The sequence below is a fragment of the Triturus cristatus genome, chromosome 9 (genome assembly GCF_964204655.1).
Source record: "Triturus cristatus chromosome 9, aTriCri1.1, whole genome shotgun sequence".
In the NCBI taxonomy this organism is placed as follows: domain Eukaryota; kingdom Metazoa; phylum Chordata; class Amphibia; order Caudata; family Salamandridae; genus Triturus; species Triturus cristatus.
Window position 1 is genome coordinate 701,623,333 of NC_140592.1, and position 17,642 is coordinate 701,640,974.

The 17,642-nt window shown below is 45.5% G+C and overlaps 1 protein-coding gene across 2 annotated transcripts in view; it reads left to right on the forward strand.

Moving 5' to 3' along the window:
• The first annotated feature begins 250 nt into the window (after positions 1-250).
• Positions 251-17,642, forward strand: part of SIPA1 (signal-induced proliferation-associated 1) — a 229,611-nt gene continuing 212,219 nt past the window's right edge. For both annotated transcript variants that reach the window (XM_085625838.1, XM_085625839.1), the window contains exon 1: positions 251-520. The gene's annotated coding sequence lies outside the window, so the exon portion shown is untranslated. The remainder of the gene's footprint in view (positions 521-17,642) is intronic.

Sequence of the window (17,642 nt, forward strand, 5' to 3'; positions counted from 1 at the left end):
GTTCTTCCAATCGTTGGTCAAGTGTGGGGGTTAACAATGACAATTGTTGGGCGGGGCTCCTACCACAAGTGTTGGGGGCGACGACGTCAAATGTTGGTGGGGGGGCCCTCCAATCGACTACATGTTGGTGGGGCTGCTGCTCCAATCGTGAAGGGCACTGAGATTTCTCCTCTCTCTCTCTCTCGCGCGCGCGCTTGCAGGCGCTGCTGTCATCGTTAGGGGGGAAAGGAGGGGCCGGAGAGGAAGCAGCAGCAGCAACGTGAGAGACGGCCGTGGCGGTGAGCGAGTGGCGAGAGCGCCAGAGAGCGGCAGCATGCTCGGAGTGCCCTGCGGCGGCGCGGGGTCAGTCGTAGCGACAGGGCACGCCCAGTGCACTCGAGGAGTGTGTGCCTAGCGTGACCGTGTGAATGCTGCCCCAGGACCGGTGGGCACCCTCTGAGCGAAGAGTATTACACCCCCCCCCCCCCAACAACATTTCTTCAGTCATTTCTCAACGGCTGAGGGCACTGGAGGTTCTACGGTGAGCATATTGTGTTTTTCTGTCTCTTGTGCCCCCAGTGCCACACCGGTACCCTCCCTCAGGCCGGCTGCATGCAAGCTGTTGTAAAACAAGGGTTCCCGTAGGGCGCCGCGTTTGCCTCCGCTCCTTTCAAAAGAGGGCAGCCGGCGTTAATGCCAGTGGAGCGAAACTGCAGAGCGGCAGTGGGGGGCGTCTGGCCCCGCAGGCGTCCGTTTCCCATCATCTCGGTAGCGGCCATCTCCTCTCAGACAGCCCCGGGACCCCATCCGACCCTTTCCTTGTAATCGTGCATATGGCTTTTTTTTGCTGGGCAAGACGCTTATTTCCGTTATGTCTTGAGAGCAGCAGCAGCCCGAGAGAGGAAGAGGGCAGTGGGGGCAGAGGGGGAGGGGAGGCGGTGGAAGCAACGGTGCAAAATGTCCAGGTGATGGGCACGCTATCCCAGGTGGAGGACGGGGATTCGGGGTCCTGGAGGGTCGGGAGGGGGGTGTTGAGAAAATGATGCTATAACAGTACCCGGCTTTAAATGAAAACCTAAGTTTGGTGACGGTATTTTACAGGAAAGGAAGGAGGCAGGTTGTTGTGTGTCAATGTCCCAAAGAATTGATGACCTTTGAAGGGAGGGTGTGGGGTGGCATTGTACGGACATAGTTAGCCGACAAGGTGAATGGAATGGGTGGTACAGGTCTGATTTTGAGGGAGGGGGTCTTCCTGGGTGGCAGGGTGTGTGTGTGTGTGTGTGGGGGGGGGATGCAGGGCTCGAATTGCCCAGGGGAAATGTGACTGACATATTCCGCTAGTTTTAACCCCGAGGTCTATGATATAGGGTCATCATTCCCGCCCCCCCTTCCCATCACCCCTTTCAACAAAGCGAATCAGGATTGATTTTTAGAGGAAAGGAGGGGCGGGGAGAGTGAGTGCATGCTGTCTGTGGCATCTGTGCAGCTGGCCTAGCCCCGAAGGACACGACTGGAGAGGCAGGAATCTACAGCCATGCCGCTCCGAGTGGCCATTATGCATTGCTAGGCTGAGCAATATTTTGCTATGCCGCGGTGTGCTTTGTAATGCGGTACAACAGTATGTTGGGTCAAAGTATCTTCTGCTTAACAGATATTATTCTAATGCGCTGCATTGTGCTATGCTTTGATATGCTATGGTTTCGTTTGCAGTGTTATGGCGTTCAATATCACGCGGTGCCACTTAATGGTGCCACATCGTATGTTGTGCTCATGTTACGTCACGCCCTGCTGTGTTGTATTGTGCTTTGTTATGATATGCTGTATAGTATAATATATTATGGAATGCCCTATATACTATGCAGTGCTGTGCTATATTATTATTCTCTGTTCTGCTGTGCTACTACTGTGTTGTGCAAATTGTATACTACTCTTGCACATTTTTGCGGGCTCCACGCTATTGGACAAGCCAAATGTGTTAGTGTGTCTGCCTACACTTTTGGGGTGTTTTCAGCCTGCTAATGGCAGGAATACCAGTAGTTTAGTTGCTAAATGTGTAAGCTTGAGTCCTGGGCTATAACCCTTGCATGCACATTTGATTACACTAAATTTGATGCACTACATTTGCGCCATGGCAATATACAAAATTAACATACTTTATCCCCCCTGTGCACCTGTTCCTTTACCCACAAACATTTGATAATTTTGTAAAAGCCAAAGGTGTTAGTGTGTCTAGCCTGCACTTTTGGTTTTTTTCAGCCTGCTAGAGGTTGGAATACCAGTAGTTTAGTTGCTAAATCTGTAAACTGAGCCCTGGGTTATAACCCTACCATGCACATTTGATTACACTAAATTTGCTGCTCTACATTTGCGCAATGGAAACATACACATTTAACATACTTTATCCCCCTGTGCATCAGTTACTTTATCCACAAAAATTGGATCATTTTGTAAAATATTGCTATCACTATCTGAAAAATAGATATTTACATGTGCATTTGCATTACAAAATAAATACAAAGATGCTGCAGTACTATCTTGGTACTGCAATATTTGGGCTCCTTAAAATTTTAATGATCATAACCCCGTGTACCAATGTTAACCCTAGTAACATGGCCCTGACTTGCCTTTATCCACATTTTAAGGTGGTTATGAGACAAAATTCACCAGGCCCTACCAGGTAACACGGAGACAACCAGGAGCCCGGGCCCTGTTAGTCAATCGCACTGAGTTACTTGACGATGACAGTCTGTCTGACTACTTTGAAAACAGGAAGCCAAAGAACGGCGACTCTGGTGTCCCCCAATTGGAGAGAAGTTCGTGGCTGCAGCGGAATGAGGAAGTGCACAGGGAGGGGTGTCTGGGCCATTGTCGGGAGTTGGGGAGGCTGCAGTAGGCTCTGGTTCGAGCTCCCTGTCCCTAAGGTGTGCAGACAAACCGCAGTAGCTTCTGAAGTGATGGTTTATTACTGAGGAAACAAACACTGCCTCTTAGGTGTGCAGGCACGCTGCATTACACCCCAGTGAAGACATTGTTTATGAGAGAAAATCCATGCCTCTGCACTGTGCAGACGCGCTGCATTAGGCTCTGGGGCCGAGGACGGTTTGTTAGTGGTAGGAAAGGCACCGGACGTCGGTGTAGGGCACGTGTTGTGATTAAGAAGCTCCGTGCCTCTGAGGTGTGTAGACACACACACTTCAATGGGCTCTGGTGTTAGGGATGGTTTGTTATTGATAAAGAACATGTATACATCAGAGGTGTGTAGACACACTGCTTTGGGCTCCTTTGCTATGGATGGTTTATTTGTGGTAGAGAAACTCCCTGAGTCTGAATTGTGCAGACACACTGCATCAGACTTTGATGTCGGGACACTTCGTTAGTGATAGAGAAGCTCCCTGGCTCTGACGTGTGTAGACACAGTGCATTAAGTGCTGGTGCTGGGGCACTTTGTTAATGATAGAGAAGCTGCCTGGTTCTGGCGTGTGTAGACACAGTGCATTAAGTGCTGGGGCACTTTGTTAGTGCTAGAGAAGCTCACTGGCTCTGACGTGTGTAGACACAGTGCATTAAGTGCTGGGGCAATTTGTTAATGATAGAGAAGCTGCCTGGATCTGAAGTGTGTAGACACAGTGCATTAAGTGCTGGGGCACTTTGTTAGTGCTAGAGAAGCTCACTGGTTCTGACGTGTGTAGACACATTGCGTTAAGTGCTGGTGCAGGGGCACTTTGTTAGTGATAGGGAAGCTCCCTGGCTCTGATGTGTGTAGACACAGTACAAAAAGTGCTGGGGCACTTTGTTAGTGATAGAGAAGCTTCCTGGCTCTGACGTGTGTAGACACAGTGCATTAAGTGCTGGGGCACTTTGTTAGTGCTAGAAAAGCTGCCTGGCTCTGACGTGTGTAGACAGTGCATTAAGTGCTGGGGCACTTTGTTAGTGCTAGAGAAGCTCCTTGGCTCTGACTTTTTGTAGACACATTGCATTAAGTGCTGGGGCACTTTGTTAGTGATAGGGGAGCTCCCTGGCTCTGATGTGTGTAGACACCATGCAAAAAGTGCTGGGGCACTTTGTTAGTGCTAGAGAAGCTCTCCGGCTCTGACGTGTGGAGACACATTGCATTAAGTGCTGGTGCTGGGGCACTTTGTTAGTGATAGGGAAGCTCCCTGGCTCTGATGTGTGTAGACACAGTGCATAAAGTGGTGCTGTGGCATTTTGTTAGTGATAGAGAAGCTCCCTGGCTCTGAAGTGTGGAGACACAGTGCATTAAGTGCTGTTGCTGGTGTACTTTGTTAGTGCTGGAGAAGCTCCCTGGCTGTGACATGTGCAGACACAGTGCATTAATTGCTGGTGCACTTTGTTTGTGATGGAGAAGCTCCCCTGCTCTGACGTGTGTAGACATAGTGCATTGAGTGCTGGGGCACTTTGTTAGTGCTAGAGAAGCTCCCTGGCTCTGACTTGTGTAGACACATTGCATTGAGTGCTGGGGCACTTTGTTAGTGATAGGGGAGCTCCCTGGCTCTGATGTGTGTAGACGCAGTGCAAAAAGTGCTGGGGCACTTTGTTAGTGCTAGAGAAGCACCCTGGCTCTGACGTGTGTAGACACAGGACATTAAGTGCTGGTGCTGGGGCACTTTGTTAGTGATAGGGAAGCTCCCTGGCTCTGATGAGTGTAGACACAGTGCAAAAAGTGCTGGGGCACTTTGTTAATGATAGAGAAGCTCCCTGGCTCTGACGTGTGTAGACACAGGACATTAAGTGCTGTTGCTGGGGTACTTTGTTAGTGATAGAGAAGCTCCCAGGCCCTGACGTGTGCAGACAGTGCATTAAGGGCCGACTCTGGGGCAGTGTGTTAGTGATAGAAAAGCTGTGTGCCTTTGAGGTGTGCTGACACACTACTTTAGGCTGTAGGGCTGCAGCAGTTTACCAGTGATAGGCAGTCTAGTGCCTCTGAGTTGTGCACCCACTGCATTAGGATCCAGTGCTGGGGGTGCCTGCTAGTGACAGATAAGCTCCAGGATACGGAGGTGTGCAGACACCCTGCATTGGTCTCTTGTGCTGAATTCAGTTTTCAGTCATAGAGAAGGTCTGTGCCTCTGAGAGCTGACGTCACACTACATTTGGCGCTGGGGCATGGGCAGTTTTCTAGTATCAGAGATGCTCTCCGACTCTGAGGTTTGTGACACACTGCATTGGTCTCTAGAGCCAGGGGTCGTTTTTAGTGACAGAGAATGTCCTTGCCTCCGAACTGTGCAGACACACTGCACTCCTCTCTGCTGCCGGGATGCTCTGTTGGTGGCAGAGAAGCTCCCTGCCTCTGAGGTGTGCAGGCTGCAATCCTCTGTATTCTTAGAGCTGTTTGTGAGTGAGAGAAGTTCCATTAATAGATTCAGTCGATTTTGCACGATTTACAGCCCTGAGCTGCAAGTATGTGGAATCCAGAAATTCTGGCGCCCAGGATGTGCTTACAGTTTCTGCTAGAGGTGGACCCCACAGTTTAAAGGACAATTTGCATAGTGTGGAAGATTGGATTTTCAGGAGAGAGCGCCATTAAAAACATGCACTGACAAGATAATTAATTTGGGCTTTATATTGCTAGTAGGCTTTACCACTATTGACTAACACAAGCAGCTCAAAAGCATAGCTTTGGCAGTAGCTGTCAGGCTTCCCTCTAATACAGCAGGTGCAGCATGAGCATAGGAGCAATGCTCGCTTCCCCACGCACACAACAGGGACAGTATGAGCAGAAGGGGGTCACCCCCCCACACCCACCCACACACACACACACGTTAGAATACAACCAGCAGGAGTCAGGATTGCAGGTTTTCTTCACTCACACACAGATCAGCAGTACAGTAGTAGTACAATAAAGACATTAGCAGCACAGTTTCCCTCACACACAGAATATGTCCCTATATACTCAGGTCTCTACATTGGCTACTGATTAGGAAGATACTTATCTTCAAATCCTTCCTCATAATCCACTCCTTTATCCATCCCTCACCTCCTACGTGAATGGCAGCTAAATCGCACTTCCTTCCCGTGATAAACTCTTAGTAGAAATCCTAATATGATGGGGTTTGGGAATAGAGTGTTCTCCTTCACTGCTGCTCATGGATAGACCTCACTCCCCTTTCAGTTAAGTTGTCTTTCTGCCTTGTCCATCTTCCATAATAAACTCAAAACCCACCTTTTTTTAAATTTTGCATATTTGAGTCTTTTTTGTTTCAGTATGTTGTACCTCTTGTAGTCTGCTTTTTATTAACCTGCTGATTTTATCCATAGTGTGAGGGAACTGTCGTACATGTGCGTTGACACATAACATAACAAAACACTAGGTACAGTATGTAAACAGTAGTTTAACCTTCAGTCACATAAACACTTAACACTTGCTGTAAATGCACAACACACTAAACCATCACCCAGAAACACCCCAAATCTAGTATGATTTTTTAAAGAGCTACTGTGAGCCCTAATAAGGACCCATAACCTCAAGTACAAAAGACTCATCTTTCAAGGCCTACAATTCACATCCCATTCCGTTTAGACAGCTTACTCTTGAATTACTTAAGACCTCTGGTTTCAAACACCAAACAGTGCTGATCATCACAACACACTGAGCACCAAAGAGATACCCAAAAGCAGCATACTATCCACACCTACTATACTGATGGCCAAACTCAGTCAGACATCAGACTTGTGTCTGTGATAGAATCTTCGAGATTGCAGCATGAAGGTATCCAAACTCCACCAGTGGCGCAAAAACATACTGATAGAATGCGGTGCTATACAGATCTCAGTGACTTAAAATAATATGTACTTTACACATGCTGAACAGTTAAATCCGAGGCAACAGCAGTGCACTCTTTCTTAATCCCTTGATCATTTTTGAGTTCGCACATTAGGTGACCACAGATTGTGTAAACAATATCTGATGATCTAGGGGAGAACAAGGGTAGTGTGAAGATGCAGATGGAAAGATATAACAAACAGAAAAATGAGTTTCTGTTACCACACTACGGTGTACACGTCACTGGTAAAGTCTCATGTGGCATACTGTGCCCAGTTGCGAAGGGCTCATCTGGACTATCATGTGAAATTCTCAAGGCCTCACCTAGATTATTGCTCCGGCTTTTAGAGGGCACCTCAGACCAGTTATGTCCAGTTTTGGAAACCACACCTGAATGTTTGTGTGCAGTTCCTGGAGACAACTACTGGCTTATTTGTCTAGTTCTGGATGCCACATCTTGAGTATGGCCTTCGGTTCTGGAGGACACAAATCAAGTTTTATGTATGAGTGGGTGGATGGGTGATAATGGCTATGTGAGTTTGTGGATGGATGGATAAATCGACATGGCATTAGATGGATGTGTAAGTGGATGGATGTATATGTTGATAGACGAGTGAGTGAGTGTGTGAGTTGATGGTCCAGTGAATGGATGGAGGAGTGGGTTGATGAGTTTTCATATGGGTGAATAGGTGTAATGGGCTGGGAATACTGAATTGATCTGTGAAAGTGGTTATTAATATGTGACAGTATATGGGTAGTTGCATGGTTAAGTAAGAGGGCGGGTTGAGAGGGTGAATAGAAACGGAGTGGGTGGCTTCATGAGTATGGGCAGGTTAGTGAGTATATGGGAGAGTTTGTGAAACTTGGTGGACTCATAGATGAGTGGATGGGGTTGGGTAGAGCAATAGGTGGGTCTGTAGGTGGATAAATGGGTGAACCTAGATTTCACGACTGGAGGCTCATCAGAACAATCAGCTACTGGAATCACTTCCCAGTGACAAAAAAGTTGAGCCAAAAAATGAACTGGAATTTTAAATATTACTTTTCATCCTTCATGTTTTTATATAGGCGGAAAATGCCAAATTGGTTGTTGTAGAGCGTGGACCCAGAGGTTCTGGTGAGCCAGCAGAGCTTTGAGGATCGATGCGCTGAGTGTAACCTTACCTGTTTTGCTATGAGGTTGAGAGCACAAGCCCAGCCAATCACGTCAGAGAAGCCATGCTGCTGATGCTGCAATCGGAATATGAATGGGTAGGGAGATTAAAACTCTGCCTCCATAGTGCAGCTCACACGTGGTGCTATTGAGCCTATGGCTGCCTAATGTCTCTAAATGCAGCTTTATCCTGTGGAAACTCGCTTCAATAGCCAAAGACCAATCTAACAGCTACACCACCACATTCATCGACCGCACTGCATACTGGGATATCAAAACTTCCAGTACTTGGTTCAGATTCTTCCTGCCAATCTGCACAGAGCAGTTCATATTAAGGGCCTTATTCAGCATTTGGCTGACGGGCCACTCCATCACAACATGACAAATGTCCCATACACTGTATTGCAGGTGCCACAGGCTATGTTACGCTTGTAATAATACACTGGACGGGACATCAGTCCCATTAGTGTCCCATCTGCCAAGCTCTAAATAGGGCCCTAAATCTTTTCCGCTATCATCCACGTCATGTGCAAGTCCCCTGAGCTCAAACCTCCCTGCAGACCTCTTCAACATCTATAAGCTCCCCAGACGCCATCCCTCTGCAGTCAGAATGTTGGAAACTAAAGTGCAGGCAGGTGGCAGCCAGAGCCACATCAAACTGGAGAAGCCATCTGTAGGTCTTGTAGCCCGCTAGTAGAAGTACATCTAGCACTGGATTCTGGAAATCAGCTCTGTTTTGATAGCCAAATGACTGAGATCATCACACCAGTGCCAAAATGTAACCGCCCTGAATTACTTTGTGCATCAAATGAACACAGGTACCAAAAATGTCTTCCATTGCTTTCTTTTGCTACCAGAGGACACCCCCTTCAGTCTCCGCTCTGCAAAATTAGCCTTTGTACTTGCTATCATCACAGGAGGATTTCAGTTTCAGCCAGTCCACTGGTTATGCCACGAAGAGACAGGGCAAATTGGAAAGAGTAAAAATTGTGATGCTCAGCTCAGATTTGGGCCACATTGTGATGATCACAACGGGTTATCGCTCCATTAGCTTTAGGTCAGTGATGGGACACAAATCAAGGCACTTTACATAGTCCACATATCCAACCTTGACTGTACAATAGGTGACCTGGCTAAAGCCCTGCACTAGGGCTCTAGGTGCCCGAGAACAATTTTCCTGAACCTACTGCCTGTATGTTGATTGAAGCTGAAACAATTTGGAAGTAGATCTCTCCATTTACGAGGATTCCCCTCCCGGGAACGCCATGCTTTAGCCCTTGAGATGCGAGGAGAATTTTTTTAAGGATCCAGAAAGAACAAAAAAAGATTCTCCTCCACTTGGCCTACGGCTCGTGCACAGTAGATGCAGTCTTGGGATGTTATTTAGGGATCGGTCGACGGTACTCCATTCTGCCTGGATAGCGGAGGCATATACTCTGCATTTCTGGCAGCCTACATCTCACCATATTTGGAAACCTCTGTTTGCCTGGCAGATATCTCTATCCCTTTAGATGAGCTTCAACTACAGCAGCTCATTTACATGCACTGTAAGTTTGCTCAACGGCCTCCATGTTTCATTCGGTCCCTCAGGAGTCTGTTCTTTAAAAAACTAAAAAGTAGTGGCCCTGACATGTTTTTGGGATTGGGACAGCTAGGCTTTTCCTGTCAGGCACAAACAGCGATAGAACAGTACATCAGAACGTTTACCCTAAAAAGATTGGATAGTCTGAAGTACTAAGACAGGCAGCCCAGTGTCTGTGGGACTGTCAGGCTAAGGTGCTGTTGGCGGAGCCAGCAGCGGCTCTAATGGCGGAATAATTACGGGTCGCCCAACTATACTGAGCAGGACGACAGTTAGTTTGGGACACAGGGTACTCTGGCCCGCTAGCAGTAGTGTACCTTGTTAGTGAAACTTTAAATAAGGCCCATGGTATCCAGCAACCTAACAATACCTACTTACAGCTTATCAGAGACCTCAGACTGAAGCCTGGTCACCAATATTGAGGCCCTTACCCTGTTCCATCAAACCTACAACAGAGGGACTGTCTAAATGACATGAACTTTATGGCGGATGGATCATGAACCCCCCCCATACCACCGATAGATCTGAAATCACACCACCAAGATCGTTAACAGTGGAACAGTGAATCACTCATGCCCTCTGCCTTATATTATGGTCCTTGGCACGTTGCCAGAAATGTGGCATACAACTTTCACAAAAACTTGAAGGCAGGAAATAAACACAAATAGCCAGGAACAAGCAGGAAAACGTCCATTGGACCTATGGAGTTCCATTAGGCAAGCACGTGGGCAAGCCATATTGGCATGTGGGAGAGACCCCAATCTGCCACCCTCCCCGACCATTTCTTTGCATTAATGTAACTACAAAATCTTATATACTCAACATAAAAGTGACAGAGGTATAAACTGCAGGCGTTCCAGTCTTTTGGGCTACGACACCCAGCCACTCAAGGCAACTCTCACCGCAAAGCTTGACCAGATGTCTAAAATGAGGTGTCCATTCTCGCCCTAATGTCGAAATTTTCTTTGATTTCGAAGCTTGCCCTGCTCCCGAGGTTTGTTGTTACGTCAAAGGAGACCTTTACATCAGAACAATGTCAGGACAGGTGTTTTTTTAAATTTTTCATAAACTTTTTATTTTTATTTTTTCCATCAAAAATAGCATCACACAGAAAATGTGCCAGTGTCCCATATACAACTCACAAAATCAACGCAGTAATTGACATATGTCAATCATAGCATATAGATGCTAATTAAAAAATGAAATGTGGATCAACTTCTGTGTACCTCTGTGGAGATCTCTTGACAGAGCAGTTCTCGCTTGCGAATTTTATATACCAATTTTCGTACTTTTCTGAGATTGGGGCTCAGGACAGCAGAACAGCAGAACAGCAGATTCCTTCGGAATTTACGTTAGAGACGATGATTTCATTCTTTGTTAGGGCAAACGGCACACCCTCACTCGCCATTTCCCCTTTGCGAGGCAAATGATGACTTGGACGGTTGAGACTAAAAGGTTTCAGAGTTTTAGTGTGCCCGCGGGCGTTTGGCATCGTCCCCTCAGTCTGGGTGTTCGTGTTCGATGACGTCAGGGCGTCCCACAAGTAGAGAGGTTCACGCATTGGAGGACCAGCCTGGTGATGACGCAGCCCTCGGACCGGCCCCAGCGGCCAGGCCTGACGCGGTGGGATTGGAATCTGGAGCCCGTCCACCCTGCACCCCGGGTCGGCCGATCCAGGGCTCGGAGAATAGGGAAGGCAGTGTGCGCTTTAGTGCGCGGGCGGTGTGTCAGGGGCCAGTGTGTATGGAAAATGGGATGAATGGACCGAGGATCTGTCATCTGACTTGCAGGGAGCCAGCCCTCTAACTCCCTCATTCTTTCTTCCTTTCTTTCTTTCTTGCCTCAACTATTTCTTTCTCTTTCTTTTTTCTTTCTTTCTTTCTGTCTTTCTTTCTTACTTTCTTACCTCGCTCTTTCGTTTCCTTTTAGTCTTTCACCAATTTTTTTTTTTAATTGTTTTAATTTTTGTCTCGTTTGCTTTAATTGTAATTGCATTTATATAGCGCTTAATACCCCATATGAGACGTTATAGTGCTTTTTGGCTAGTAGCACGCTAACCTGGAACTTAAAAAGTATTCGTGGTGAATTACTATAGGGATATAAGAACTTAATTTGAGTGGGGCATATGTGGGTTTGTTATTTGGTTTGAAAAAGAATAGTGCAGGGATAGAAGACGGAAGGGTTTGCATTTATATAGCGCTTACTACCCCTGATGAGGTGTTGAAGCGCTTTTCAGCGGGTAGCTCGGTTAGCACGCTACTCTGGAAGCCACGCAAGATCAGTGGGGAAATAGTATGGAAATATGAAACTAATTTGAGCAGTGGACATGCAATGTTAGTTGGTTTGAAAAGGATAGTGGAGGGTCAAGATAGTTTTTTTTTGGAGACAGCAGTAGGCGGAGGTTTGCGATGCGTAAAGGGGGAGGGAAGGGAAGAGTCAGGGAAAGGTTTAGAAAGGCTTGTTTGGGAGTTCTGAATAGTAAAAGAGGTTTGAGATGATGCAAGGAGGAGTAAAGAAGGGAAGAGTCTGGAAAGGGCTATTTTGGGGCTCATAGAAGTAAAATGGGGTTTGGGATGAGTCGAAGAGTGGAGGTAGAAGATATATTGAGAGATGCATAGGGTGTGGCCCCTCTTGATTTCAACATTTCCAATTTCTTTTCATGTTCATTTCTTTTCCCTCTCTCCATCGGCACCTGCACCATTTCACTGTATGTCTGCACCATTTCACTGTATGTGTCGTCAGATCTGCCATGTTTTGTGAACTCTTCCGAGTGCTAATAACAGCTTCAGAGCACACTCACAGGATTCTCTGCAAGCTTTCTCGTGAATGTCAGGGCGCTTTTCACACTTTGCTGGAGACGCAGCACCCATGCGCCGAACACCTGCCCCTTTCTGTCCTCTAGCTAATTTCCAGGCTTTTCTTTCGCTCTTTCCTCGCTCTGCTTTCCGGTCCTTCCCGTCCCTACTGAATAATTCATGTTCCCACATCTGTGATTACAGAGGGAGCATTCTGGTCACAAAGCCAGTGTTAAAACACGGAAGAGCTTCATCACAAAAAAAGCAGTGTTCCTGTATTCGTTCTACGGATGTGGCATACAATTGTGCAGCATTTATGTCACAAAGCTTTGGCCCTCCGTAGTGAGGTACAATTATGCATTTTGGACACTTCAGTGCCGTATTACTGTAGTAGGGTTGTAGTCAGTTACATTTCAGTGCATTTCCCATTTGAAACAATTTAGTTGTAACACAGTATACTGCAGTATTTTTTTATTATAATGCTGATGTGATTTTTTGTGCTAAAGCATTTTCATTGTAGTGGCGTAGATTTAGTGCACTATACTGCAGTAGTAATTATTGTAATAAGAATTTGACGCATTATATCGCTAATGTTTGTTGATTCAGCACGTTATATATCGAGTTATTCTAGGAATAATGCGTTGAATTTGGCAAACTATTATGCAGCGTTCCCACAGATTTGGCACTGTACACAGTATTGCTGCATTCCTGTGCTAAAGCTGGTATTTGTTACATCGCACTCCATTGTTTCTGTGGCAATTATGCTGACATGGCACACAATATTGTAGTATTTGTAGTACGTCTATTGGTTTGCTTTGGTGTCTACAACATAGAGCTAATATGATATATTATGGTGGCTTCAGGGGACAATCATAAACTGTAAGCATGAAATAATGTCAACAGTTCGGCCTGTGCACTTAAAGTGATCATCGTGCACCTAAGAGTGCATTCTGGGAGGTGATTCACATTCTCTGAAGTGCCTGAATTCATCCTTCTTGGTGGAACCTGCAAGACCCCGACTGGACCAGAACGTCCAGGTTCTATATGAAGGTGAGCTGAATGGGACTAGGGACACCAATGAGAGTGAACCTTGAACAGGTGGCCCTCTGAGTGAAAATACTCGGCTTTAGAGGGTGGGAGGCGCACACGTGCTGCAAAAAGCCCTAGGAGGTGGCTGAGGCTTGCTAGATGCTGGGCTCGTAGCCCAGGACTGTGACCCTACAGGAGTTTTTTATATAAACCTACCCCCACCCTACTCTCACACTATGGTGCAGTTGCTACTTTGGTTAACAGAGTGTCTCAAAGTATCCCCTAAAATATAAGGTAATAAATGCATCAGTTTACTTAAAAAACTAGCCTTTCACGCTGGCCTTTGCTGGCTGGTAACGGTCGCAGACCAAGGCAAGAACGAATGAATGAGTGACTCTGTGAAGGAGTTTGTAGGTGTTTGGGGATACATGGACTTTTGCCACAGCACGCAGTCCTCAAATGATCTTGTGCTGTCACATCATGATTTTTCCAAGGTGGCTCTAGCTTGGACTCTCGTGTCACCCAATCTCCAAGCTCCTACAAATCCAGACTGGGGCATCCAGACAAGTCCCAATCCTTAACGAGCATGGATAAATTACCCCTGCTGTAAATGGCCCTACACTGACTGCCAGTTGCAAGCGGAATCTCATACAAAGTCCTCTGCGTTGCCCTCTTTATGATCCATGGTTTGGCACTAATTTTTTTTTAATCCAAGCTCAAGACTGTGCAGTCAAAGGAGAAATCTCATATCTACAACAACCCGTTCCTGATATTTCATACATTCAAAAACCTCAATTGGTTGGAGCTCCTTGTATAACTATACAAGCTTTGGAATAATATCTAGAGCAAAATAAGGATCATCGGCAGTCACCTGGAAGTCAGGAAAGCAACATAGACTTTCATGTAAACTACATCATGATTCAGCTGACTTCAGGATTGAAAATATATCGGCTTGTATACCGAATCTGTGAACCCGTCACTTTTTGAATGGATGTCCCACTTTACCAACAGGTATGGACCACAGAGAGAAACCAGTTAGGAGGTAATCTGCCAATGGAGTTAGAGAGAATTGCTAGCCCTTTTTCATACATTGCTGTTTTCTCACTCTCGCCTTCACTGTTTTCCATTTGTGTTCACATCAAAGAAACCAACCATAAAAACCTATAACATTAGGGTAGAAGAACATCTAGCAACATGAACTACCTAGATAGGATCCTGAGTGGAAGACAACCAGTCTTCCTTACCTGTAATCCAGCTTCCCAAATATATCAACAGTCAAACTGGAACACATATTTTCATTTTACCACGGCTGCCTCTCACTAGTAATATCTGCAAGTTGTTGGAAATCCCCTGTTTAGAGCCTTTTCCACCAAGGCAGGTTCTGTGCTTCTAGAGTTGTGCTATTACTATTATTATTACTGTTAATTGAATGTATAGAGCCCACTGATACCGTAAAGGTGTCCCGGCCCTAAAGGTAAAAACTACAAATGTAAGCAAAAGAGGAGCAACGAAAAAACTGAATTATAAAGTGTAAAGCCGGGTTATTAATGATTTTCAACTTGACGGATTGCTATGTGGATAATGCAAAGTGATTAAACATCACCCTTTTTCATAAAGGCAGCCAGTTGCGTGCATCCAGTGCTTCTGTTGGCTAAGTATGGCGAGGACGACATATTGCTAATCTAGCTGACACCACTTGGATGTGGGAGAGGTGTTTCCAAAGATATTCTGGAGCCCCCCCAAAATGGAGTTCAAATAATCTAACCTGCTCATAATGGCAGACTGCACCACTAATGGTTGATTGTGGCTAGATAAAAAGTGGCAGAGTCACTTGGAGTAGGCCAAAGATTATGAGAAAGAGGTAACAGTAGTGTTCCAGAGGAAGAGCACAAGATTTCTGTCTTCTCCTCATGGAATTTTAGGGAGTTTTGACTGAGCCTAGAGCATACACTGGAGGAACGCCTCAAAAGGAGTGGCAGAAGTAGGGTCAAAGAGTTGGGATCCTGGAACGTGAGGGTGGTGTCATGTCATCCCATAACCACATTGTCTCTTGTAGGTCTTTCCTCATTTTCTCTTGATTCATCGGGTTTTGATAAAATCAGAAGGCAGGGTTCCCAGTTTCTATTACTTGCTTCCTTTTGGCCCTAATGAGGTAGTTATCACCTTAAAGGCAGAGGGCCATTGCCACAGACTGGCTCTTTACCCTCTGAATTGCTAGTCCTTATCAGTTCCTGTGTTTATATCATTCCATAGCTGTAGTGATTCAGGTATCCCATGGACCATTTTCCATTTGGTTGTACAATAAACACGGGGATATTGCCAGTCGAGGTGAGGCGTTAAGGTTATAAGTGCCTTGAAAGGTGCCTGATTTGTAGTTCACATTTCTAGAGAAGAATGATCCGAATGGCCATGTTGTTGCCACCTCAATGGTTAAATGTTCAGATATAATGGTAACTGTGGAAAGGGCTGCTTTGGGTGAAAGGTTTGTCTCTTGCCGTCTGCCCTTTGAAGCTTTAATTTCGTCCTTGGGATCTTCTTTTAGTTCGAATGACATTGCCGATACCTCCCTGTGAACATTTAGCCCAAAATTCCCATACAGTTGTTAACCGTTAAGGACAACTTTCCAGGTGTACTCTAGGGCTGTGAGGTTATGCCTCGGCAGGACCAGATCTTTCAAGGTGTTTTACCATCTATTTGTGGCCAATGATGAGATGTGGCACGAATATTGAGTTTAACACGATTATTCAAATTGCTCACCTTTTTAGTAAATGACCAAATTCAAACTGCGCGTCGTACAAAAGCCTTGACAAGAGTCTCTTCCTCGTGGTCTGAGTTGAAGGATATTTGTCGAGCGATCACCCGAGTACCTCTTCGGATCTTTGAAATTCACTACAGGATGCATGCTCGTGATCAGTCAGGGACATCTTTTGGTGTGGTTGATCTGCTTTCTGTTTCTCATTAGAAGGTAGATTTGTGCTGGAATTATATTTCACAGGTGCACATTTTCATTAGTTGTTACCTGTGGTTTTTCATTGATGTCTGGTTTAATTTAGCGCTAACTGCTTTCAATTTTCTTATATGGTAAGGAGTTTGTAAAGAAAGAGTGGTGAGAATTGAACCGATATGACTTATTAGTAGTCATCATTACTCCACACTTATTCTTCCTTGTCACAGTCCTTGCATTCCTCCCCCTTCCAAACTGACTTTTTCTTGTCTTCAAATACTCACCGGAAGTCAATACGTGACATTAAGTTTATTGTTGAGTGATCAAAGCCTTTTCCATGCTAGCAACCAAGCTCCTAGTCTCAGAGAGCATGCCAGTGTTTAGCCTGGTTAAATGGTTTCCGCTTTTAACTCTTCCCCACCTATTATAAAGTATATTCATCATCAGGATGTTATTTTGCCTTTTTGTAGTGTTGAATGTCTTTTATTTATGATATCATTCAGTTGTGTTTCAGAGTTATTTGTTTATGTAGGTGATACTTGGATTCAGTTCACTCATTTTTCTGCAGGCACTTAGCATGTTGCTCCACTTATGTCCAACACAATTCCCTTCCACTGCCATTTACACAGTGCACTTAATCATTTTATGTTACCTTACTACAAATGTTGGATTGCACGTGGTACATTGATCTTCGCTTGTGTCTGGTGGAGCTGTCACGAAGAAAGGATGTCTTTTCAAGGAAGATATTTGTTTATGATGACACCTGTAGTAAGATTATTTATTTTTTATATATGTCAGATCGAATGTAAAGCATGGTCCCTGTTCAATATATTGCGGACCCATCCCATATATAGTAAAGATGTTAGCCTAAGGCCAGACAAAACCCATCTGCTTTTATGAGTTTTCTGAAGTGCATGCGGTCGGTTAAGCCTCAAGATTTAGGCCAAGAACGTCCAGGCATTCACTCCAGTATTTTTTGGCGCTGGAACGTGCCTTGATTGATTCGGTGTAAGAGCCAAACCTAGGATCCTAGATTGCATAAGGCAGAGTGTATTACCTTTTCCACGAAAACAAACAACTTATTGTTTCAATTCGGGTAGAACAGTAAACATACCTTTTCTCAGTACAGTACACCCCATAGATAGACCCCTTTCTTCTCAGAACTCAGCAAAGCCCTTCCAACAGGAAAATGTGTTCTATTTGTATTCTTGTGGCTTTGACTTTGTGCAGGTCTCTGTTACCTCCGGCTAGGGTTGCCCTTGATAAATACCACTACACCCACGTACCCGGGCCTCTGCTCCAGTAGGATTTCCACATAACGCATAGAATTGTATACTTGATTATCGGTAGCAGAAGCTAGAGAAGTGCTTTTATTTCAG